Source organism: Dipodomys merriami, unplaced genomic scaffold (genome assembly GCF_024711535.1).
Source record: "Dipodomys merriami isolate MVZ:Mamm:240054 unplaced genomic scaffold, mDipMer1.0.p SCAF_84, whole genome shotgun sequence".
NCBI lineage: Eukaryota > Metazoa > Chordata > Mammalia > Rodentia > Heteromyidae > Dipodomys > Dipodomys merriami.
This window is the reverse complement of record NW_027206446.1, coordinates 2,762,741-2,789,338: the sequence shown is the minus strand read 5'-3', so window position 1 is coordinate 2,789,338 and position 26,598 is coordinate 2,762,741. Positions and strand designations below refer to the sequence as shown.

Here is a 26,598-nt window from a genome sequence, read left to right as displayed (position 1 = left end):
TTGAATCGAAGATGGGTGAGTGAAGATATGCTTGGCCAATATTTGGGGGTGTTTGAGATGTAGAGTTGAGATAATGACCAGGTTGAGTAATAAAAGCCCAATTCACGTAGAGCAAATGATGATGATGATGATGATGTGTGTGTGTGTGTGTGTGTGTGTGTGCGTGCGTGCGCACATCCCTGTGTGCCCACGTGCACGTGTGCTTTCAGCACTTCTCCTAAAGAATAAGAATGTTTCCTCTGGTTTGGTTAAAGCTCCCATTTATCAGTGTCATTCTTGATTTGGTTGAAGTGTAATATAGTAGAAAGCTTTATTAGCTAGAGGTCGGATCTAAAGTTCTTGTTTGCAAACGGAGACCTCTTTGAATCAAAATGTGAAATGAGAACATGGACGGAGGCTTCTAAAAAAAAAACACAAACCTCTCAGCTCCAAAGCCCCATCACTTTGAGCGACATTTGAAAGGTGTCCAGTTCCCAACCCTGGTGCTCAGAACCATTCCATGTATTCAGCTCCTGGCAGAGAGATGATGTCCTGTAACCAGGCTTTAAGAGATCCCCTCACTCACCCATCAGATGGTTGCCATTTGTACAGGACAAGTGACTGTACTGTATCCCAGGAGTTTTCCATTTCAGTACCACGTTTAATTCTTCTTTAGGGTAAATACCCAAGTTTGCTGTCAACTATTCGAGGTGTTTGAAAAGATGGAATTTTCATGCCGTGTTGTTAGAAACACTCAGATACCTCAGCTCATTCACCCTTACAAATGACTAGTATCGTAAAGATGGATTATCTATGGAGGACCGAAAAAGGCACTATCAGGAAAGGGTAACAGGACGAATAGCTCTTTCCGTCCAACACTTCAAAGTAGATTTGTCAAGATGAGAGGAAAAAGGATGTGTGTGTGTGTGTGTGTGTGTGTGTGTGTGTGTGTGTGTGTGTGTGTGTGTGTGTGTGTGTGTGTGTGTGTGTGTATCTGATAGCTACACTGAGCTACCCATGTCATTATGTGAGGAAATAAAATATGGGATAGGGAGTCCAAAGAATGCTTTTGCATAGAGCTTTATTCCAAATAAATTCAGCCACTATTAGCATCACCTGACATTGCATTAGTGTCTGGTTAAAAAAATTTAAGTAAAAGTCAAACACTGTAAAGCAAGGAGTGAGAATACCCACCCATGAAATATGCATCCACAGAGCTGTATTATCTCAGAGCACAAGCTACACATATTATTAATATCTTACATTTGGCAGATTGCATGCTGGGTTTTTTTGGCACAGTTTGAAGGAAAAAAATGTAGTTTTGCCATCAGTAACATAATCGTTGATAGATAGCTAAGACCTTCTGTATTATCTCTGCTTTGAAACCCTATCTCAGATATCCTGAAATCCTTGTACACAGGAGTTCAATTCTACAAAATAGATTCCTGTATTTGGTAGACTGTTGGAATTTTACTATGTTGAAATTACTTCTTGGCTTAATAATTGTATAGATTTTTTTTAAAAAAATTCTCTGCTTGCCACGTTGAATTTAGGAATACAAAATGGAATTAAGAGTGCAAAAATATATTTAGGAATGCAAAATCAATAAGGCTATATGCTCCAGGGTTGATATAAAGGTTGTAAGGGCATGAATAGAATCTTACTGTACCCAAACTACATTTAGAACTCTGACCAAAGAAAAATGTGCAAATCTCCTACTGTTAAACCAGAAAGAAAATCTGGAAACGATCCAGCCGGGAAAGGTACTGCTAATATGTTTTATAGTCTAGCATTTAGTTACATACAAGGTTGATATATGTTCCAACAGTTTTTAAATCAAGAATTTAAACCTGTCTGACTTCAGGCGTTTGGGTTTTAATCAAAGCCCCTCTGAACTGGGCATACAAACAAGTATAAAATTATGTATCCCCCGTGCAAATCGATCCAGCTTAAACCTCTGAAAGTGCACAATATTTGGATATATTATGAATATAAGCCATTGTATTGTGAGTTTTAAAAGTAGGTTTCAATTTAGGCAAATCGAAAATAAACACCACTAGAAGAAAATGAGTTTTTTGTTTGATAGCATACTAGTTCGATATCTAAAAATATTCTAGTATATAGTACTGATAAGAAATTGGTTGATTGTATTTTGCTTTTGTGGCACATATGATTATAATTATTTTAAATGATTGTCCAAGGTAACTTGTATTTTAATTACAGAAGTTCAATTATAGTTTCCTCTGGCTACCACGAATAATTAAATATCATGAAAATGCATCTTCTGGTAGCTTGTATATGGGAAATCTGATACACTAATGGCTGGCTCTTTTTTTTTTTTTTTTGCAAATCTAAGGATATAAAATATTTTTCTGGTTTCAGTCATATCTTAATCTGTGCAAATTAAATTTCATTTGTGCAGAGTCATGACAGTGAATCATTTCATCGAACAAATTATTGAACAACAAGATAAAAAGGTATTTTTGTTAATATAGGACAGTCACCCACACTCATGCGTTTTTAAGCTAGCATTTGTACAAGTAGTGTAAACATGAGGAAATACGAAATAATTTAAATTATTTAGTAAGTGTACAAATCTGAGAGTTATAAGGTTTTCATTGTAAAAACTTCATGAGACAATGTGCTTTAGCCACCTATTCTGTATATTGGGAGAAATATGATCAGAGTTGTTTTTGATGGACATCACTATAACAAGCAGCAGCACAAAAATTCACCAAAGAAACAGAGCCCTTATTTTTTGATATAAAATTATTTTCCACTGGTATAATCTGTTGAAAGCCAGAACCCATCCAAAGTGCTGATACCAATTTAAGAAGATGATCTATTTCCTTAATTATACATCTGGGAAATATTAGCTGAACATTTTGTGGGGAACAGTCAATACCTTAGTTACCACTTGTCTAAAATACTGCTAATGATCGACATAGTGCCAGTGTTTTGATGGCTAAAACCTAGGCTGAATATGAATACAAAGAACACAGTTGGGGGAAAAAAAGCACACATTTTATACAAAACAGATTTCAGCCATCTGCTTGGCACTTAGGTTCACGAATATAGGCAATATATGAAAGACACCACTGTCCACATTATGAATGGTATCACTTTTATTGGTACCTTAGAAAAACCATAGGGTTGTGTGGGTTTTTTTTTTTGAACGTGTGTATAGCCAATGATTTTCCTCAGCAAAATAATGAAAACAAAAGTCTCAGCCAAAATTTTGTTCCCTCCATCCTCTCTTCAATGTCACTCTTTTTATCCCAGCAAAAAAGGGGTTTGCTAATAAAGTAGGACTTACCGCTCCACTCCAGGATATTAAAAAAAAAAAGATATCAGACAGCCCTAAGCAAGTGGTCCTTTAGGATAGCAACCCCAGATGGTAAGGAGATAAAACACTGTTTGCTTTAGGAGTGGGTTATGTTCTGAGCCTGTTATCTGAATACTACGTTGCATGTCAAATCAGCTTGGGAGTTAATGGCCCAGAAGCGCTTCTGAATGGGAAGGGTTCCCATTTGTTCTGAATTTATGGTATCAAATCAGAGCAGTACGTTTCTTCACCATCAAGAGGAATCATGGAACGGAGTGTATGGGATGGGGGACGCATTTCACTTAGCTCAAGTTCTGGAAGGAACTCTTGAGTTCAAGAGCAGAGTGAATATCGGTGAATATTCCGCAGTCCAAACTTTAAAATTTGTAGGCTAATTAAGAGATGTGATGGATCACCCCTTAGCACATTGCAGAGGAGAGATCAATCTCATTAAATAATAATTTGACCTATTACGTTTTATTTAGCTGAAACATATTTTCTTTTAAAAATCAGCACGGTTGAGTTATTAGGATATGTTAGCTTATTGATTTATCTTGGTTTTGTAAAGGGAACAATAGCTACTGGTATCTTCTTAGCCCTGAAGGACGAAGTCAATCTTTTAATCAAGCATAAAGAAACATTTTCGGAATCCTGTACTTTCCAATATGGTAGCTTCTACCCACATGTCACTATCAAATACTTGAAATGTGGCCAGTCAGAACCAAGATGTACTTAAGTAGAAAATACACAGCCAATTTCAAAGACTTAGGTTGATAGAAAGAATGTGAAGTATTTGACTTAAGGTTCCCCCCCCTTCACTATATATTTGATGCTGTGACAGCATATGAATATCTTCACTGTAATATGAAAATTATTTGCATTTCTTTATTTTTGCTTTTTTTTTTTTTTTAAATCATGGCTACTAGTAAACTTGAATTTGTGCTAGTGGCTCACACGTGTGTCTACTGGATGGGGCTATTTTAAACCTTTTGTGGATGGAAGTAAATGGAAATCTCTCAGGATCCAGACTCAGTGGACAGCTCAGTGAGGTATCTATGAGTCACAGAAAGACTGAGCCTTTTATTTTATTGACGGTTTCCCTCTTCATTTTCTTCTTATGAAGGTGAAATATTATTGCTTTTTTAAAAAAAGCTCTGCAGTAGCAACAGCCTTTCACATGGGTGTGCCTCATCCACTCTGTAGATAAGATCAGTTTCTCCCAAACTATCCTGTCCTTAAATAAGCCTGCCTAAGAGCCACACTGATTATTTTAGGGAGTATGTATTTGAAAGGGCAATTATATTTATTTCTTTGAAATGCCTCCATGTCTATCTTTAATTTCTCCGTCGTGGCTCAAAGCAGTGTGTGGTTGGGCAGAGATTTCCTTCAACTTTTGTGTCCCAGATGATGCTGCACAGAGTTTCTTAAATGGACCCCCAAGCTCAGATCCAAGCTCTTTCTCTATACATATGGAGATGCACTTATAAATATAGATGTAAAGATAGAGCTCACATTCACCATGTACTTAACTTATTACGTGCCAGACTCTGTTCATAAGTTGCTTTCCATGCATTATTTCATGCTAGCTCCACAGCCATCTTACTTACTTTTGAGCTCCACTTCACAAAGAAAATGAAATATACAGAGAGTAGCCTAATTCTCATAGGTAGTGAGTAACAGAAGGAGAATTACAAATCCAGGAGTTTTTTTTTTCCCCTTCTCTCCAGTGCTAGGGATCTAACTTAGCACCTCACATATATGAGGCAGATGCTCTACCACTAAGCCACATTTTACAGTACTCACCCTTAGCTATCTATATCTATAGCTATGTCTATGTTTATATCCATAATTATGTGTATATATCTATATCCCTCTCTATTTATATCTATATCTATCTATATCTAGTATTGATCTCAACAATGAAGTACTTTAGCTGTGCGCTGAGCTAGCTAGCTCACTCCTGTATTCCTAGCTATTCAGGAGGCTGAGGTCTGAGGATCAGGGTTAGAAGCCAGCCCAGGGCATGAAAGTCTGTGAGACCTTCAGTTAATCACAGAAAAAGACAGAAGTGGTACTGTGGCTTAGTTAGTAAAGTAGAGCCCAGAGATAGTACCCAGGTCTAGAGTTCAAGTCCCCAGACCAGCAAAATAACAACAACAATAATAATAATAATAATAAATTAAGTGCTTTTCTAACTTTATTCTTCAGGCAGTGACTTATTTATTTTTAATGACTATCTCAAATGCCTTCTGTGCCATTCATTATTTTAGATACTGCTGAATATTTTTAGTACAGCCCTTACAAATGACATGCAGTGATTGTATATGAAGTATCATTTCTTTGTTTCTAGATAAACGCACTCGCGCACAGGATGATGTCTAAGTAGTAATATATAGTTCTCCTATATACATATATATGTATAATTTCTTACTAATGGCTACTCAGACCTATTTTTAAGAAATGCTGACTTCCAACTCATAGCTGCAAATCCTTTACTGTGAGAAGTATAACCATATTAATTTTTTTCTCTTTGTAAAGTTCTTCATTGTAAAGTGTAAATTGAAATAATATCTTTGCAGACAGGCAGGTTTTTGCTTAGAAACTTTATCTGATTAGCTTTTCCTGGCTCAGTACCCAGCAGCCCTCCTTATAGCCCAGTATTTTTACAGCCTGTCAATGTTCACATTTTGCACAGTGAGATGCATATGGAAACATATGTAAATAATAGTAGAATGTATGCATGAATCACTGACTCTAAGTTGCCGCCATTATAAGGTGATAGAGGAGGTGTGGTTAATTTTGAGTAGTGGGAACTCCAAGAGACATGATATTGCATGAATGTGATTGATGAACACAGATTCAGGAGAAGAGAAGGCAGTTCAGGAGGGACATACATTTCGTGGCATTAGGACACTGGATTTTTATATTTAATGATTCGATTGGTACCAGTTAAGGTGGGCGGGAAGTGATCTGTGGGTCTCTGTGTAGGTCTTCACAGAAGCCTCTGGTATTTCTGATCTCTTGATGCTTTACTAAGGGGAAGAACATCGCTTTGATGTATAGGTGGCTTTGGAGATGAACTTCTTGAATTTCTTTGAGCTGTCCTTCGCTTATCAGTTTTGTAGTCTTTGCAGGCCATGGAACCTTGATGACTTAATTTCTTCATCCTTTCAGCGAGGTTTATAATAATCCTCGTTTGGGGTCATTTTTGTTTCTTGCATAAGTAATTGTATGCAACTTAGCTTCTGAGCAAACACCCATCACATTTCCGTCACAGGTTTCCACACTGTAGATAGGACAGTTTACTGAGGGTACGGTATGAAATCCTTAGGAAGCCTTGTTCAAAACCATGGCTTGTGCAGCTTTCATTTCTTAAATCAATTTTTATTACCTTTAAGTAGTTGTACAAAAGAGAGGCCATTTAGCACAGCAGTTTACGAATATAAAATGTCTTGATCAATGTCACCCCTTCAGCCCTTCTCACCCTTGCAAAACTTTTGTTAGAACTTGAACAGCTTCTTAGAAGAATGGGATCATCTTTAAGATAAAATATGAATGCTACACATGACTTATGTTCATGATACAAATACATATCAACACGTTAAGTGTATATAGATTATGTACACATGCATCCATGTGCTTGCATACATTGATGAAAAACACTTACATACTACATATCTAACTTTGTATATACCCATATAAATTAGAGATCGTGAGTGCATACTATTTATATGATATAAAAATGTAAGTGAACTTGTGACATGAATCTATTACATGGCTATATGTATTAAATAATATGATAGCTATAAAACTAAAACTTTGGGGCTGGGAATGTGGCTTACTGGTAGAGTACATGAGGCCCTGGGTTCGATTCCTCAGGACCACATGTACAGAAAAAGCCAGAAGTGGTGCTGTGGCTCAAGCGGTAGAGTGCTAGCCCTGAGCAAAAGGAGCTCAGGGATAATGCCCAGACCCTGAGTTCAAGCCCAGGACTGGCCAAATAAACAAAAGATGGCTAAGATGAATTTCAAGTGGACTGACAGTCATAACAAGTTACTATTTTCTTGTGAAAAGAAACCCCTGATTTCATCAGTATTCGTGCCAGTCTGTTGGGGACGGGGGAGGGAGGTACTGATTTCTGAAGACATCATTTATTTCAGAGATCCTTCCTTGGTTTTAATAGAAGTATAAATGCAGACGCTTCAGAGACAGTCTTCATGTTGCCATTTTTTTTTTTTTTAGTGAAGACCAAATAAGAGGAAGGGTGCCTACTTTTACTTGGTAAAAAGTAGGCATCTCTATAAGTAGCGGAACTACTGTGTTCCAGGTATGTAGATTTCTTGGTGAAAGGAGACAAGGCAGAGATCTAAGAAAAGGCTATCAAGTTTCTTAAACCACCTCCTTTAAATAACACTTGTTCCATCCAGGCTGTTGCTAAGAAATCAGGAACAGTCAGTTCTTGACTGAATTGTATTCTTGCCTAGATTTCGGGGTCCTCCCACTTCTGTCCTATAATTGACTCCATGTTGCTGAGTCCAGAGAGAAAAATAAGCAAGAAGTGTCTGAAGCCCATCTCCACGGGGCCCTCGCAATCAGGAGAACAGGACTTAGGAGTTAGAGCCATTAGCAGCATGTGAAAACTTCCTGCGCCTGGCTGCTCCTTTTAACAAAGAAGATGTGTCTGTGGATTCCCACCAATCTTTTGTTAGAGTAGCTGCCCCTCCACAGTGACTTCACCTGAAATGTTGCCCTAATTTAGCCTACATGAACCAATCAGCCATTAAGGTAATGTTACAGGTTCTCTTCATATTTTAATTGTACATCAAGATTGAAGGTCATACCACACTCTGATTCAGTCATGAAAACTATGTAGTGAATCCTTCCTGTGGGAAGAGTCAGGAATCAAAGCAGTGGAGAGGAAGGCAAAGGCTGGAAACAATAAGTCATTAAAAATGTATTTTCAGGGGCTGGGAAGGTGGCTCAGGGGTAGAGCACTCGCCTTGCATGCGTGAGACCCTGGGTTCGATTCCTCAGCACCACATAAGCAGAAAAAGCTAGAAGTGGCGCTGTGGCTCAAGTGGTAGAGCACTAGCCTTGAGCTAAAGAGCTGAGGGACAGCGCCCAGGCCCAGAGTTCAGGGCCCACAACCGACCAAAAGAAAAAAAAATGTATTTTCTGCTGGGCACCACTGGCTCATGTCTGTAATCCTAGCTCTTCAGGATCTAGCTGAGATCTGAGCATCAGCATTCAAAGGCGTCTGAGCAGGAGAGTCCTTGAAACTCCTAATTCCTAATCCACCAGCAGAAAAGCCAGAAGTAGAGCTGTGGTTCCAGTGGTAGAGCACCAGCCTTGAGTAAAAATGCTCAGGGACAGCACCAAGACCCAGAGTTCAAGCCCTGGGACTGGCATGAAAACCACAATGACAACCACTAAAAAAAGAAAAGAAAGGAAGGGAAAGAATAGAGTAAACAAAAACAAGCAAATAACAAAAATATTGTCAAAATGGAGTACCATTAAAAAATACTGCTGTTGCCAGCCGCCAGTGGCTCATGCCTGTAAGTCAAGCCTGTAATCAGGAGGTTGAGATCTGAGGATCACGGTTCAAAGCCAGCACAGGAAGAAAAGTCCGTAAGACTCATCTCCAGTAAGCACAAGAAGCCTTGAGCACAGAGACAGTGCCCAGGTCCAGGGTTGCAAGCCCTACAACCTACAAAATAAATGAATAAATAAAAATAAAGATACTGCTGTTATTTATTTGAAAGTTTTTTTCTCCCAAATGATGCTTCTGATTTTGGCATCCTCATTATACTTATTAGTTTCTTTTCTGCAATTCCTGGGTCTTGAACTTAGGGTCTGAAGGTCTTCCTTGTTTTTTTTTTTTTTTTAATTTGCTTGTTTTTATTTTTGTTTTTTCAAAGTCGACACTCTACCACTTGAACCAGAGCTTTACTTTCAGCCTTGGAGGTTAATAGGAGATTAAAATCACAAGGCCTTTCCTGCCCAGGCTGGCTTTAGACCTTGATCCTCCAATCTCTACCTCCTGAGTAACTAGGATGACAGGCGTGAGTCGTTGGTATTTGGCTTCACTGATCATTTTTAGCTTATTATTTTCCTTTTCTTTTTCCTGAGTCATTTGAAAGTGAGTTATATGAGAACATTCACAAGAACAGGACTATTCTCCTAAACATTAACAACCACCAAAGGATGTTTAGCATTCACATGATAGTACTATTTGACATAGAATCCAGATTCTCATTTTCTAATCATCCCAGTGGTGCATTTAATAACGTTAAAAAAATATCAAGGATTAAATCAGGTATTGGGCATGGCTTTTAGTTACCTAGGTAGTAACAGATTTAAAATTCAACCCTGCCATCTCTTTATCTTGACAGAGACATTAATTTTTAAGAATAGACCACTCTTCCTTTATGTTAGAATTGGTACCATCATGGTCTTAATGACCAGCTTCACGTCACAAAGAGGAACTTTAATTACTGGACAACTGGTGTGTTTGTAGAGCATTTGAGATTAGAATGAGTTCTGTCAAAATGAGCACTGAGAAAAGTGGGTGGGGGAAGGGATAGTGGGAAAACAAGGGAGGAGAAAGAAGTGTCCTCGTTGCCTTACTCATGTAACTGTAAGCCCTCTGTACAGCATCTTTACCATACAATAAAGGTTAAAAACAAAGTACCTACCAATTGCAGATTTTTTTTTTTGGCTCATTGGATTCAAGACCTTTTTTCTCTTTTTTCAAAAAAAAATATTCTTAGATTTTAAGAAAGTACCTACCAATTGCAGATTTTTTTTTTTTTTGGCTCATTGGATTCAAGACCTTTTTTCTCTTTTTTCAAAAAAAATATTCTTAGATTTTAAGAAAGTTAACCTGAAATGAGAAAACTGGCCGAGCTTCCATGATTTGTTTTCTGTAAAACTATTTTGGATCTTGTTGATATTGAGTGAGAAAACGGCTTCCATAGTCCAAGAAACCATCATGTTCCATCAGTAAAGACTACTTCAAAGATGGCCATAAATAGCAAATATTATGAAGATAGTTAAAAATACTGATGACAAAGTCTGTGGAACAGCGGGGCACTGTAAAAGTGGGTTTCGTTAGAGTTTGTGTTTCAAACTACAGTGTTCACTTTGCATTAAGAAATGGTAGATGCTAACTTTAGTAAAAATTCAACCTTATTTTTCTTCAGTCTTCATTTTCTGCTTAGACTAATTGAAAATTAGGAGTGCCTAGCTACTCAGGAGGCTGAGAGCCGAGTTTGAATCCAGCCCAGGCAGGAAAGTCTGTGAAACTATCTCCAATTAATCAGCAAATGCAGTGATAGAGTGCCAGCCTTGAGCAAAAGAAGCTCAGCGAGAGTGTGAGGTCCTGAGTTCAATTCCCAGTAATGTCACACAAGAAAAAGGAAAGAAAATTAGAAGTGATCATGTCTAAAGTTTCTAAAACATTTCAGTAATTTGGAAAAATAAACTAGAAATAATAGAGACCACTCTATTTTAACTACACTACCTTTAAGTATATGTGTATAGATATGGCATATACATTTATATATATATATGCAGATACATAGACATATGTCTTTGTACACATGCATGCTGTCAAGCTCTATGGACAAGAGATTTTTTTTAATCAACATTTTCCAATTTTCTTTTCTAACATGCTGCTCAAATTCAGTGAATTTATCCGTTGGAAAATGAATTCTTTTGACACAGCGTGAGAAGCCTCTGTACAGATGTTCGTGATATATTTTCTTAGCTATATGATATTTGACTGCATACATAACCTTTCTTCCTTTGGTTTGAACTCAGGGTTTTGTGCTTGTTCGGCAGGTGTTTTACCACTAATCTTTTTTTTTTAATTGTGAAAATACTGTACAGAGGGGTTACAATTACATGGGCAAGATAATGAGTACATTTCTTATCAAGCATTGTAGCCTCCTCCTTTGTTTCCCCTTCCCTCCCTGCAAACCCCCACACACACCAAAGTTGTAAAGTTCGTTTTCAACATCACGACTTGTACTTCTCATTGTTGCAATGGGTCCACCTGTATCCCTATTTAAACAATTTGTTTTTCCCCTTCCCCTCCACAAATTATACCGACATCAAATACAGTGAAAGCAGGGGTTATACTATGGGGGAGGGACATACAAAGCAACACTAATCTTAAATCTCCGGTCCTGAGCATTGATTATGGACATGTAATTTCACTTCCTCCGCTGACACACACTGGACGGCAGTCCTCCTGTTTTTTGCTTCTTCCCGTACCTAGGTTGCCATATTTGCACCACCATGCCTAACTTCTTCTGTTGAGGTGGAATCTCATGTACTTTCCTGCCCAGGCTGGTCTGCAACCCTGTCCCTGCCCATTCCAGCCTCCTAAGTAGCTATGATTAGAGGCATGAGCCGCCAGTGCCCAGCTTACTTAACCTTTCTCAATTCAATTTTCCTCGTGTGCAAAATGATTTTTTGTGGCTATTAAATGATGGAGTATATGTAAAGGATTTAAATCGGCCCAAGGGTGTCATACACACTGCATAAACCTTAGCCATTACGATTGATGGTGATTTGTCAACATTTGCAATCACTAATAGAGGGAACCTGGATATCACACGGAAGTCAGAATGGTTTCAAGTGAGCAGTAAGAGCTCAGTGAGGAATTCTGTCCAGTTCTTTGCTAGCCTCTAGACACACAGTGATAAGGTCTCTAGACTTGAGAAGATGTACCGTCATCAAGCTTAGAGTCTGATAGAAGAGACAAAATTAAGCACACCATGACTACCAGAGCAAAGACCATTAGTAGAGGAGTAAGTGGCCATTTTGATGGGAGAACACAAGAAGAGCTCACCCGGTGCTCACATCAAATTTCAGTCAGAAGAATCTGCGGGGGGGGGGGGGCTGAGATTAGACTGAAGAAGTTTGAAGACTGGCAGGTGTATAGGAGAGAGTCCCACACTCTCTAAAACAACTATGCTTGTACCTTCTCTCTGTGAGGGCCTGCCTCAGTTTACCCCTTTGCAACGAGTCCATGAGCATACCCACTTCACAGGGTTATTCTGCAGGTTAAAAACAACGTCCCTGGGCAACTCAACAGCTGCCCCCTTGGTATCTTAAGTCTCAGTAAATGTGCCCTTGTGTGGGTGGTCCTGCTTACCGGCTAACCACACGGGAGAAGGCACCACACCTTGATTTTTGTGTCTTTGATGTGATGGTTCCTCCGTTGCAAATTGTCTTCTGATCTTCTCTTCCTTCCTCTATCAATGCTTGCTGAGCTCCTTTTTTATTTGTGTGTGTGTGTGTGTGTGTGTGTGTGTGTGTGTGTGTGTGTGTGTGTGTGTGTGTGTGTGTGTGTGTGTGTGTGTGTGTAGTTTTATTGGAGGATCTCCCAAAGGGAGAATATCCAACCAACTTGGCATATATACACACACATATATACATATACACACACACACACACACACACACACACACACACACACACACACACACACACACACACACACACACACACACATATATTCCCCCCCTTGGTGTTTAAAGAAAATGGCATTTTAGCAAAATAATACTAACGATTATAATGACTAATAACAACCCAGCCACATGGCCGCATTCAGGAAAAAATTTTAAAGGTATGTGAATGATTTTTTTTTTTTTTAATGAAGTATGCTGTTCAGATGTTCTTGGAAAGTTTCTGAAACAAAGTTTGCTTCAGCCATGAGGACAACTTAGCCAATTTTTGGATAGTTGGCTATTCTTCCTTACAAGACTGCGTGAATGTGGGTACCTTTGTTGGTTGTTTACTTATTTTTAGTGTCTTTCACCCGGCTAAAGCTTTGGAGAGGTGGGAAGGTACTGGATGATGTGCAGTTTCAATGAAGAGGAGAGGAGAGACTGGCCTTGGGGGTGGACAGCCCACTGAGCTCTTCATAGTAAATGAAAGACTTCAGTTAAACTGTTCAGTTGGCATTATCCCATTCATTGAGGGAGTCAGACAAACTTTAGTGTTTTGTTTTTTCATTTTTTTTCTGCAAATTTTGCTAAATATAACAACTTTTTCTGTTGGCTCAATACAAGCTGTCATGTTATGTTAGGTCTCAAAAATAGTAATTCCAAAGATTGTTGATGAATGGATTAGATATCCTCAGGTGAAAATACGCACGCTCCGGAAAATGAAAAGGAACAACATTGTTTCATTACCAGAGATTACGCTTACCCTGATACCCATGTTATTTAATTACATTCTCTCTTGGGAGCTGATTTTTGGTTTTTTTTTTCTTTTTGCCTTTTACTCTGGTAGAGAAGGACTTTTTCCCCCTCTCCTTTCTCAGTGGGATTAAATAATTTTACGAGCTAAAAGGTTCATTTTCTTTCCTGTATTACATATTTATTGTCAGATGTTCAAATAGGAACAGCCCCATGAAGTATGAACTTTGACTCCTTCTTTGTAGACTCCTGAATTTAATTGGCTATTTAATATTATTCAGCTCACTGTCAGAATATTTTACTAAGCAGAAAAAATAATAAATAAGAATGGGGGAGAATGAGGTAGTCGAAAGGGACAGCTTTTAATATATATATAGCAGTTATTCAGTATATATAACTTTGATTCTACATTGAAACAGAATGTAAGGTTTTTACATTAAAGTGTTAATTTGATATATTTTAACATGAAGCTCATCCAAATATCAGAGATAGATAATAGGTCATTGTTACTTAAGGGGGTCAATACACAGAAAAGTTTGAATGATCTGTTGATGTTTCCCTTTGAATTTCTAAATGCATTTTTAATATGACTGTAGAGAGAGAGAAAGACAGAGAGAGACAGACAGACACAGAGAGAGAGACACAGAGAGAGAGCATCTGTACCCATAGAGGGACTTGAAATCAGACCTTTGTGTTCTCGCTTGTCATCGTTTGCTCAAGGCTCTCTACCACTTAAATTACACCTTCACTGCCAGCTTTTTGGTGGCTAATTGGAGATGTGAGTGTCATGGACTTTCCTGCCCCAGCTGGCTTCCAATCATCATCCTCAATCTCAACCCGAGTAGCAAGGATTACAGACGTGAGCCACCGATGCTCAGCAATATATGTCATATTTTTAACAGCCTATTGATGTTAACAGTTTGCAAGAAGTAGTATTTAACGGATGAGGAAAGCTACAACAGGCTGTTTCCTTTTGGGCTCCTGATTTAAGGCTCTGATCTGAAAGTTTTCTTCACTTGTTATATTTTCTTGCTGCTTTTAGTAGCTGTAAGACCAATCTCTTAAAAGATTGTTGTCAGTACCTGTCATCATAACTGCCCAGGAGGTTGAAATCTGAGGATCACAGTTCAAAGCCAGCCAGGAAAGGAAAGTACATGAGACAGCTCCAGTGAACCACCAGAAAACCAGAACTGGTGCTGTGGATCAAAGTGGTAGAGTGCTAGTTTTGAGCAAAAAGAGCTCAGGGATAGTGCCCAGGCCCTGAGTTCCAGTCCTATGACCAAAAAAACCAAAAGATTATTGTTAGAAGTATAGCTCCTTTGCTTAAAAGAATTATACAAGCTTGCAATTCTAGCTCCTGAGGAGTCCAAGATCTGAGGACTAGTTCAAAGCCAACTTCAGAAGGCTTTGAGACTCTTATCTATAAACTCATCTCTAGTCAACCATCAGAAAACCGGAAGTGGGCGCTGTGGCTCCAAGTGGTACAGTGCCAGCTTTGAGCAGAAAAGCTCAGGGACAGCGCCCAGGTCCTGAGTTCAAACCCAAGACCCACACAGAAATAAATACATAAAATTAAACACATATATATATATATAATAAATTAGAAGCCATGTGAGTAAAATGGTAGGATTACTCTGAGAGTGACTCACATTAATCTCTTCATTTATAAGTGGCCATTTTGGAGGACAGGAGGCATGTGTGCTGTTCCAGCTGCCCGGGAGATAGAGGTGAGAGGATTGCAAGTTCAAGGCCAGTGCAGGCAAACGTAGCAAATTCCTGACTCAAGAGCAAAACAAGGACAAGACAACTGGCAGAAGCCCGGGGCTCTTAAATTCACTCCCAGGACTGCCCAAAATAATGACTTTTAAAGAAAGACCAGCTAGCCAGGGACCAATGGTTCCCGCCTCTCATCCCTGCTACCCAAGGAAGCGAAAATGTGAGGATCACAGTTTGAAGCCAGCCTGGGCAGGAAAGACTGTGAGACTCTCAACTCCGGTCAACCACCCAAAAGCCAGAGGTGGAGCGGTGGCTCAAGTTGTATACCACCGGCTTTGAGTGAAAAAGCTAAGGAACAGCAGTTAGGACCTGTGTATACGCCACGGTACTGGCAAAACAAAAATAAAAAGTCCAGGCGGATCATTTTGTATACTAAATGAACAATGGAAAACTAAGGACCTGTTTTTGAATGACGTTTACAACCGTGTTTGAGTGCCGTTTTAGAAAACAAAAATACCAGTAAATGCATGTTTTTCTATGCTTTGCCTCTTTCAGTGGTTGGAGGAATATGCAATCATACGATTAATTTTATTCGCTCAGAAAATCAGATGTCTCATACAAGTAAAGCAAAAGGTGTCATGCCTCTGCTCATGTCCGTTTGCTGGGCTTCCATAGGGAAGAATTCTATTTCAGTTGAAGTGTGATTTGTCAATCGAAGCCTACCAGGATTGAGCTTCAGAAAGAGAAACCCAGCTTTCTAGCTCAGGCCCTCTGCCAGAGATTGCGTCTCTGAGACTCTGCCTGGGTAGATTTGCTCTGGTCCTTCCTTAATCCTGGTGCCTGATCCTCATTGGATCTCTTGGCTTTTGCTCTGTATTTTCTCTGGGCGAACCCGCTCTGATTAGACTCTGCCACACGGGTTTTCCTGAGAGTTGGAGGATCAGCCGGTGGCCTTTGCCCAATGGGTCTCTGTGCAGGAAGCCCATGACTGTTAAATGATGGGTTCCATCTTTCCTCCACTTCATTGTGCCCTCATGGCTTGGCTGAGTAGCTCATGATGGACTAATGGACACCCAGCCTTTGGGGCTCTAGAAAATGCAATGACCCTGGAAACAGGAGAATTTCAAGATGGACACAGATGTGGCTTTGTGAAGATCTCCACGTCTTGGTGACTCATGATACCAGCACACTGAAAGGTATCAGTAGTTTGCATAGACTCAGGCATTTTACTGGTTAGCTCAGAGGCTACGCCAGTGGTCCTTAAAGAAACAGAGAAAGCATACAAGTATTCTTTAGCATACAGTGTAGGGATTTTTTTTTTGTTTATATGTTTGTTTGTGCCAGTCCTGGGGCTTGAACTCAAGGTCTGGGCTCTGTCCCTGAGCTTCTTTGTGCTCAAGGCTAGTGCTCTACCACTACAGCCACAGCTCCACTTCCAGCCTTTTATGAGTAGTTTATTGGAGATAAGAGTCTCACAGACTTTCCTACCCAGGCTGGCTTCAAACCATAACCCTCCCGAGTAGCTGGGATGACAGGCGTGAGCCACCGTCATCTGGCTTAGAGATGGGTTTCAACATCACAGATCTTTGACTTTCAGGCAAAAATATAGATGGCGTAACTCAACTGTGATGATGGACTATTTTTTCTTGGTATTTTATAGCCTGTGAAATGAGAGAGAAAAATTGAGGTCATTGTTGGTCATGATCCTCATTTTACTAAAGGTGACGTTTTAACTAGTTGGGGAAAATATATTGCCTAAGCGCTTGCGTCCCTGCTTGTATGTATATAAGCATGTATGTGTACATGGATGTATAGAGGTATGCATGTATAGATAATATGCACGCATAGAAGTATAGCATGTAAGTGTTCATACTTGTATGTATGTCGATTCAAAATTCTAGGGCAGGAAGGAGGGAGAGAAATGGAAATGAAGTGTGTGTGTGTGTGTGTGTGTGTGTGTGTGTGTGTGTGTGTGTGTGTGTTTAGCATGGGTCAGAAGAAGAGAGAATGAATGTCACCTTGGAGACAGGTAGTGAAGTGAAGGAAACATTGTGAATTCACTTTTATTTTTAAATCAGGGACTTACCAGTCCCACTTGATGTGGGACTTGAACTCAGGCCCTGGGCATTGTCCACTTCCAGTTGTTGAAAGGTTAATTGGAAGTAACGGTCCCACAGGGACTGTCCTGCCTGGGCTGGCTTTGAACCGTGATCCTCAGATCTCAGCCTCCTGAGTAGCTGGGATGACAGGCGGGAGCCACCAGCACCCAGCTTACTGTGAATCCTTTATAGATGTGAGATCCTGCCAGTAGAAAACATAAGCCATCTACAACCAAGGAGCTCTCCCAAAGAGTGTGCGCAGCATATTTTAGGCAAATCTGAGTCGATTCTGTGATTGTTAGAGACAGTGTAATTGAATTTGCCCATTTTGATGACTGTTTTGATGGAGTTGATACATGTGATTCAGACATGGGTCTTTTGAGAAAAACATGAAGCAATGGCTGACTCTGCAAATGATCATCCATTAATTGTTTTAACGTTGGCTTTACTTGATTTAGTGAGTGCCTTTGTTTTTCTTTTCTTTTCTTTCCTCCTTCTCCTCCTTCTCCTTCACCTCCTCCTCTTCCTCCTCCTCTTCCTCTTCCTCCTCCTCCTCCCCCTCCTCCTCTTCTGTCATGGGGCCTGAACTCTGAGCCTCTTCAGCTCAAGGCTCTCGCTCTACCACTTGAGCCATAGCTCTACTTCTGGCTTTTCTGCATATGTGGTGCTGAGGAATTGAACCCAGGGCCTCATGCATGCAAGGCAAGCACTCTACCACTGAGCCACCTTCCCAGCCTCGTCTCCCCCCCCTCACCCCTTTAGGACAGAAATAAGTTTAGTAATGCTGTAAAAAAAAAAAAAAGGAATGGTGGAAGAGGGTGGTGAAAATATTTGGATATCCGTAACACATAAATTCACTTGTCTCACAGCAGCATTGATTAAGATACCAGGCTGAGTGGTTCATGCCTGTAATCTCAGTTATTCAGGAGGCTGAGATCTGAGGATTGTGGTTTGAAGCCAGCCCAGGTAGAAAAACCCATAGGACTTTTCTTATCAACTGCTGGAAGTGAAATTGTGGCTCAAGTGGTAGAGTGCATGCTTTGAGTCAAAGAGCTGAGCACAAGGTCCTGAATTCAAGTCCTAGTACTGGCAACACACACACACACACACACACACACACACACACACACACACACACACACACACACACACACACACACACACACACACACACACACACACACACACACACACACACACAGCAGATTCAGGAGATAAACTTCTAAGATGTTATGTGATATATACATATCTAATTTTTCCTCTTCCCTGGGAGATGACTTCTTGCATGTATTAAGTTCATGAAAAGAAAGATTTGCTTCAAATAGCTTTTCCCTAATTGATTTGTAGAGAATTTCTTCCTATGACAGCCATTCACTTTTTGGAAGAGGTACCCTAAATACTAACCTGAAATGATATCGCTCCAGATGTAGACAGATTCATCATGCATAAATGTGAGTTGGTTATTAATCATGTCAAGTCCTGTGAATTTCTATTGGCTGCTGCTGCTGTTATTATTATTATTGTGTTAAGCCTTGAACTCAGGGCCTGGGTGCCGTCCCTGAGCTGTTGCACACAAGGCTAACACTCAACCATTTGAGCCACAGTTTCACTTCCTGCTTATTTAAAAAAAAATTGGTGGTTCGTTGGAGATGAGAGTCTCGTGGATTTTCCTGCTCAGGCTGGCTTCAAACTTCGATCCTCAGATCTCAGCTCCTGAGTAGCTAGGATGACAAGGCATGAGCCCCTGGTTCTGTCATTTATTTTACTGAGCCTGTCCTCATAGTAGCCTTTAGAGTAGTACCAGGATAGTGGAGTTGGTTGATTGATTGCTAGTGTTAAGTCAGTATCCATTGAATGGATGTCTGCCATGTGACTAACACACCTTTCTGAGCTATTTCCATTCGCGTTTTATATTCTATCTATCTATCTATCTATCTATCTATCTATCTATCTATCTATCTATCTATCTATCTATCTACCTATCTATCTATCTATCTATCTGTCTATCTATCTATCTATCTACCTACCTATCTACCTACCTATCTATCTGTCCATCCATCTTTCAATCTGTTATTTAGTGTGTACGTTTGTACTGGGGCTTGAACTCAGGACCTGGGCGCTAGCCCTGAGTTCTTTCACTAAAGGCCGACACTCTGTCACTTAAGCCACAGTGCCACTTTCGGCTTTTTTGGTGGTTAATTGGAGTTAAATGTCGCAGAGCATTAACTTCCTGCAGTGACTCTGAGCTGCGAGCCTCAGTTCTCGACCTCCTGAGTAGCTGGGATTACAGGTGTGAGCCACCAGACCCCAGGTTCATTGTCACGTTATATCACCAGATCTCTGTGAGGATTGTTGGAGATAAAATATGACATAGGTCATGGGCAGAATGACCTACAGAGGCAGAGCCATGCCAGTTTGCCTCCTATACCAACTGATTTCGAGAGACAAGAGGATAAACAGCTCCCCAAAAGTTTTACATCACTTCCCCAGTAATGTTAAGGAATTTGAAGCAGTCTTGTTTTAGTAAGATCATTAATCAAGTGAAACAGTCATTTTGAAACCATATAACATAGCTATCACCCTTAAAAGTAAAGTGTAGAAACTCGACAACAATAAGCTTTCTATGCAGAGTTCTCCAAGGAAAATTCACTTTCCAGCTTATAAACCTGAATTACCAATTACAAGTTCCAGAATTGCATACCGTTTTTTTTCCTTGTTATATAAGAGGTAAGGGTTACAAGGAGATGACGTCAAGTTCTAACTGTGAACCACTTATTATGATTTGAATCTTAGAGAGATGTTAAAACATACCAATGGACCATGTACCCTTCGCTAGAGAAAATTCACTGAATTAATTCTAATGTCACACATGGGACTACTGAAGAACTGTATGCATTTTTTAAAGCTCTGTGAGAATTTCCCTTAAATTCTACACATACTACAGAGCCAAAGCTTTACTGATGGATGAGGCTGTAATTGTGGTTTGTGGATGCATTATGAAGATGCTATATTGCTGTGGTAATTACAAATACTCAGCTTCATGATTACACATTTGTGATCATTTATTGGCAGTGAAACAGAAAATACTGCCTGGTTTGGATATTTTTATTCACTTACTTTATCTAACATGACTGAAAGAGGTTTAAAACTGTGGATTCAAATGTATGAGCTTACCCCTTGTTTATATTAAAAATATTGATCTTCCTGAATTAGCAAAGTCTTAGCAAAATTTAATAGTAATAATACAACAATTACTTCTATACATACATACATATATATTTATATCATTATATACGGTATATACTATATATTTAGACATAATATAATATATATTATATATTCATATCATTATATATTATATAACATATATATGTTTATATTATGTCATAATATATCATTATATGTGTATTATACATATTATGTCTACTGCATGTGTATAGTATATATACACAACATATACACATACAGTGTAAATGTATATATATATATATATACACTATATGTAACTACATATCAGTTTTTAATTCAAACACAAATAAAAATAATCCCCTTCCATTTAGTCTTTGTTCTGTGAATTCCTGTGATCATCTATATTTAAAATATTGTTTGTTAACATTCTAACAAATATTCATTCTTCCTATAAGGACTATATTAAATGATTGAGAAGAAAAGAACACCAATATCTGATTAGTAGTTTTCCAAAGTTTCAGCTTAATTTGTTAGGTCATATAAAGTCTTTGTCAGTAGAGCTTCAAATATTTCATTGTGTCCTGTTATACTATACATTTTCTTAACATTTAACATTGGTTAAATCCGGATGAAAAAAATCATATGAGATTTTCATATTTCTGTAATGTACGTGTACTTTTGCCTCCATGTTAGCTATATGAAAGCTAGTATGAGGCTCTATCTTGGTACAACTCCATTGAAGATTTGATGAGTATTTACTGAAGGAAACAAGTATGTGTCTTCATTAATGTATTATGGAAAAAGAATGGACAAAATTTCCCTTCAGCATCTTGCACTTGAAGGGTAGAGTTATTTATGCAAACATCCTGAGATGCATTACATAAACACCTATTTTAATACCCTCGCAGTGCTTTAGGAGAGAAATGAAGCCATACCATAAAGACTGAAGGGCTGCAGAGTCTAGTACTTTTCTTTTCAGGGTTCCAGTTTCAGGGATTGAGCTCAAGGCCTCATGGTCTTGCTTGGGCTTTGCACTCAAGGCTGTTGTCCTGCCTCTTGAGCCACACACCCACTTTTGACTTTTTGCTGGTTAATTAGAGTCTCACAGACTTTCTGTTTGAGCTGGCCTCAGAGCACGATCCTCAGACCTCAGCCTCCTCAGTCGCTAGGATTATAGGCATGAACCACCAGTCCCCACCGGGGTGGTGTCATTGAGCTGAGACTTGGAGTTTATAGGATCATGGAGCGCTTGGCATAGGGTTGAAAGCACAATGAGCTTAATTAGGCCTTTAATCATCATCAGCTTTGAATACGGCAAGAGCTGTCTACAGCTGAGGTATAGGGATTTATGCTCTATAGGACCAAACTCCAGGAGGAACTGGAAAATTATAGATTTGTTTTTTTAAAATTTGGGGCAGGGATTACATCACCACGATTGTTATCATTAGTCTTTGGGTAAAGCACTACTTCATGGAATAAGCAGATAACGCTCAGTTGCCTGGCTCCTCATGCTGCAATGCTAAGTGCATTCTTGGTGTTCAGGTCCTATCTTAGAACTTCATCGTATCCTCTGCTTGTTTATTTTACCAGTTTTCCCTGTCTACTCGTCTGTCAGTTCCTACCTATACCCCAATGTCTAGTCATGCTGCCATTTTAGTTTTCTTTTAGTATTTTTTATGCTGTCCCTTCATTCATTCATTCATTCATTCATTTTGTTCCAGTACTGGAGGTTGAACTCAAGGCCTAGGACACTGTCCCTCAGGTCAAACACTCTACCACTTAGGCTAACACTCTACCACTTAGGCTAACACTCTACCACTTAGGCTAACACTCTACCACTTAGGCTAACACTCTACCACTTGAGCCACCGCTCCACTTCTCTCTCTTTGGTGATTGATTGAAGCAAAGAGTCTCATAGACTTTTCTGCCCAGGCTGGCTTTGAACCTCCATCTTCACATATCAGCTTCCTCAGTTGCTAGGATTGTATGTGTAAGCCACTGGCACCTGACACACTATGTATCATTCATTTTGATGTGGCATCATCTTCTCAAAAAGCCCCCCGGTCCAACTGAAGAAGGGCCACCTGTTTTGTAACTCCAGCCCCAGCCGTTCTGGCTTGTGCCATCAGCAGTACTCTCTTCCTACCAGGGCCTGATGGTCCTGTGGTTGTGGACTATCTCCCCATGGCAAGCCAAAAACAATAGCAGCGTGACCGAAATCCGTGCTGAGTTGAATTTTTGGCCCTGATACACGTTTCCTCATTTTAAACATATTTTCTTTCCATGTAGGATGCATGTGACAGATATTACCTTTGAATGCGATGGACAACTAGTTAGCTATAGGATTTAATTTTCTCTGTAACATTCCCATCCCAAGAATGGTTTCAACTTCAACGCTGCCAGTATAGTAAAATACAGTAATTCATTGTGAGAAATACTTGTAAGACACAAATGACCCATGAGTGCAGGCGGATTTCCTATTGTCTTAGATTCACTCAATGGACAGATTTTGTATTATATTTTTGTTTTTGGACACAAAACCTCTGGGTTGATTTTTCTTCTTTAAAGGGAGGGGCGGATATAAGTTCCACATGTAAGTTGAATTTCCCAAGCAGTACTTGTTGAAAATCTTGTATTCTCAAAGGTATAGCAACAATGGATGGTAGCAAACAATTCGTATTTTGTCTCTTCCTGCATTTTATCTTTCTTTTTCCTTCCTTCCTTCCTTCCTTCCACCCTCCCTCCTTTCCCCCTTCCTCCCTCCCTCCCTCCCTTCCTTCCTTCCCTCTCTCTTTCTTTCTCTCTCTTTCTCTCTCTCTCTTTCTCTCTCTCTCTTTCTCTTTCTCTCTCTTTCTCTCTTTCTCTCTTTCTTTCTCTCTTTCTCTTTCCTTTCTTTCTTTCTTTCTTTCTTTCTTTCTTTCTTTCTTTCTTTCTTTCTTTCTTTCTTTCTTTCTTTCTTTCTTTCTTTCTTTCCTTCCTTCCTTCCTTCCTTCCTTCCTTCCATCAAGGTTGACCAGGAACTTGGTTTGGCAACCACACTGGGTGCGATTCAAGAAGTGATGTATCAACAAGAATGACAAAGGCAAAGGTTGCTTTGCTTCTTTAAAAGGAGGAATACAGTTACCTGGTTTTTCTGCTCTGAACAAGAAAAGTGAGAGCTCAGGAGGAAGTTGTTCAGTGACTCCAATAGCCATCTTTTAACCCTGAACAGCATCCTTCCTGTGTTGTTTGAAAGAAATTGTTGTTTGCTAGAAGTTAGTGATTGCTGATTGAGGGGGGGTGCGGCATGGAGGGAAAGAAGAAGAAGAGCTTAGTTTGTCTTTGGAATTTAAAAAAAAAATTAGTAATAGAGTGGCAGGGAAGGAAAAAGAGAACAGCTTTCCTCTTTTCCGGTTTGGATCCTGCTTATAGTTCTGCTGCTTTGCCTGCAGTATTGAACATTGCCAGAATTCAAGGGAGGGGGGGGAAATAAAAAAGAACCAAAAAGAAAAAAACATACAACCAAAAAAAACAAGGAGAAGAAGAAGAAGAAGAAGGGAAAAAAAACAAGCTAAAATGGCAACATCTCTTAGGAAAATCTGCGAGATTGTAAGGCGGCTGGGTGTTTTTGAGGAGTGTGAGTTGCGCACCAGATGCCTTTAGTGTGAGTTTCAGGCCTCACAGACTGTTTGCTTGCTTGCTTTGAAATATTTTTTGTGTCTACCTCCTTGTGTCTACAAGGAGCTGGAGAAGGCCGGTTTTTGTTGTTGTTTTGAAATGTAAGTTTGCCAACAAGTGCAACAGAAAATAGCTGCTATAACAGACATGTCCCAGGACCTTTGCATCTGAGCAAAACTCCCTGGGCTTCTTGTTTTAAAACAGAGGGCCCCAACGTTGGAATTCTAATTTTTATTTTTATTTACTTATTTTTTTTCTGTCTGCAGTACAATATGAAAAAAATGGAAAATGGCCCCTCTGGGATTTTTCCTTTGTTTCTTTTTCTTTTGTGTGTGTGTGTGTGTGTGTGTGTGTGTTTTTTCTTTTTAAAGGTCATATCAACTTTGAGGTCTTCAAGCAATAGTTTCTCTGCTGCTATAATTTGGCCTTTTTTTTTTCCCTTTTAATTCTCAGGGCAGACATTGTGTTAGTGCTGAACAGCTGCTTTGAATTCTACTTATGGACGGAAATTTGAGGGTTTTTTTTTTTTTTAATGCTCTTATTTAACCATAATCAGACCTCCACTGATTGCTGCCCTGATCGTGTAGAATTTTTTTTTTTACTTTTTCTTTTATTATTAGGCTTTGGTAAGACAGAGCCTATTTATTTTTAACTTGGGTTCACTTTGAAAGAATGAATTATGTTGCTAGATGGTCGAAATAAAACCTCAGCTTTAGTATGGTATGTATCTGCACTGTCAATCTAGGTACGAACACATGAAGGAAACATACACAGCCTAGAACTCAGAGCCCATGGTTCCAGACTCTTCCACAGGCCCCTGTTCCCACACACAGAGGACAGCGCTCACAATCCCTGTTATTAGCCATTATCAGCACTATTCAGAGGCCTTTCCCTTTTGAAGAGATACTTCTGTTGTCAGTCATATTATTTATTGTGAGCACATACATTGCGCAAACTCGTTTTACACAGGCCTTTACTCACTGGGAACATTTAAGCAATAGATAAGATTTTAAAGATATATATATATATAATATTGTATATGTAACATAATAATGTATAATATATAATAATGTGCAATATGAAACACACATATACAATATATATATAACATAATACACATACAATATTATGTACTGTACCTAGATTACATCTGTATAAGTATATATTACATATTAATGTAGCCATAACATGTAATTCATATTGTGTTATTTTATATGATAATCATGCATTAGATCTTCTAATATCTAATACATGAAGTATAGTATAGATGCAGTGTTCCATATACTATAAATATGTATTCAAATATATATACACACAAATTTGTTTTGTATATGTAACTAAAACACACATATATTTTTTTCCACCACTGCTGACAATTGAATTCAGATTGTGCATGCTTGACAAATGCTTTAGCATTAAGCTAAAAGTATTTCTTTCCTTTTTGACCAGCATTGATGAGGAAACTATTTCCTAAAAGAAAACATGCCATAAGGCAATAGACATTTAGGCCAAAGCACTAATTATATTCAGGTTTGGCTACTAAACTACCAAGGTAGGCTAGTTTTATTATAAAGTCTATTCATCATGTCTATGGGGTTTTCTGTGACACTGTGAGTTTCACTTATTATAAGAAACTTTCTGAATTATTAAAAAAAAATCTCATCATTTTAGAGTCCAAATTATATTTCCCAGACTGTCTTATTCATTCAGGTGTGTGTGTGTGTGTGTGTGTGTGTGTGTGTGTGTGTGTGTGTGTTTGTGTGTGTGTGTGTGTGTGTGTGTGTGTATGTGTGTGTGTGTGTGTGTGTGTGTGTGTGTGTGTGTGAACTAGAGCTTGGATGCAGGGCCTTGTGCCCTCACTTGGCTCAAGGCCAGAGCTCTACTATTTGAGCCCCTGCTCCACTTCAGCTATTTTGCTAGTTCATTGGCAATGAGAGTCTCAAGGCCTGTGCTGCCTGGGCTCTGGTGTCATTCTCCTGAGTATCTTGAGTATTGCAGGAATGAGTCACAGGAGCGCAATGTCTGCGCATCCTACACTGGCATTTTCTATAGGCTACCTGCTGTACTCATTCACAGCACGGATGCACACCGCTGCTCGTGGGTAGAAACGTGGCATCTGGCTCAGGACGGAACCTCTCTCTCACCTTCTGGCCATGGGTCCTTGGGAAAGCACATTCAGCTCTTATCCTTGGACAACCACACACCCTTCCCCAGTCATAAGAAGGGATGGATACAGTGGCTATTGGCAGAATTGTGCTGGAGGCTGGGCAAGTAGGGAGGAGATGAGGTAGGCTGCTAAGGAGGGGATCTTACTTAATAGGTCACCTTGGCAGGGAACTGGTTAACTGATCACCACACTTCGGTGAAAGAACAATGCCTGAAATTATACCCGTCCCTGGCATATTCTGGAACAATCTTACTG

At 39.3% G+C, this 26,598-nt stretch overlaps 1 protein-coding gene across 13 annotated transcripts in view; it reads left to right on the top strand.

Moving 5' to 3' along the window:
• Sox5 (SRY-box transcription factor 5) overlaps window positions 1-26,598 on the top strand; it is an 857,426-nt gene that overhangs the window by 483,402 nt on the left and 347,426 nt on the right. Inside the window, exon 1 of one of the 13 annotated variants that reach the window (XM_070011783.1) lies at window positions 16,345-16,427. The exons of the other annotated variants lie outside the window; for them this stretch is intronic. The gene's annotated coding sequence lies outside the window, so the exon portion shown is untranslated. Of the gene's footprint in view, window positions 1-16,344; window positions 16,428-26,598 lie in introns of those variants that run through there. 13 annotated transcript variants of the gene reach the window in all.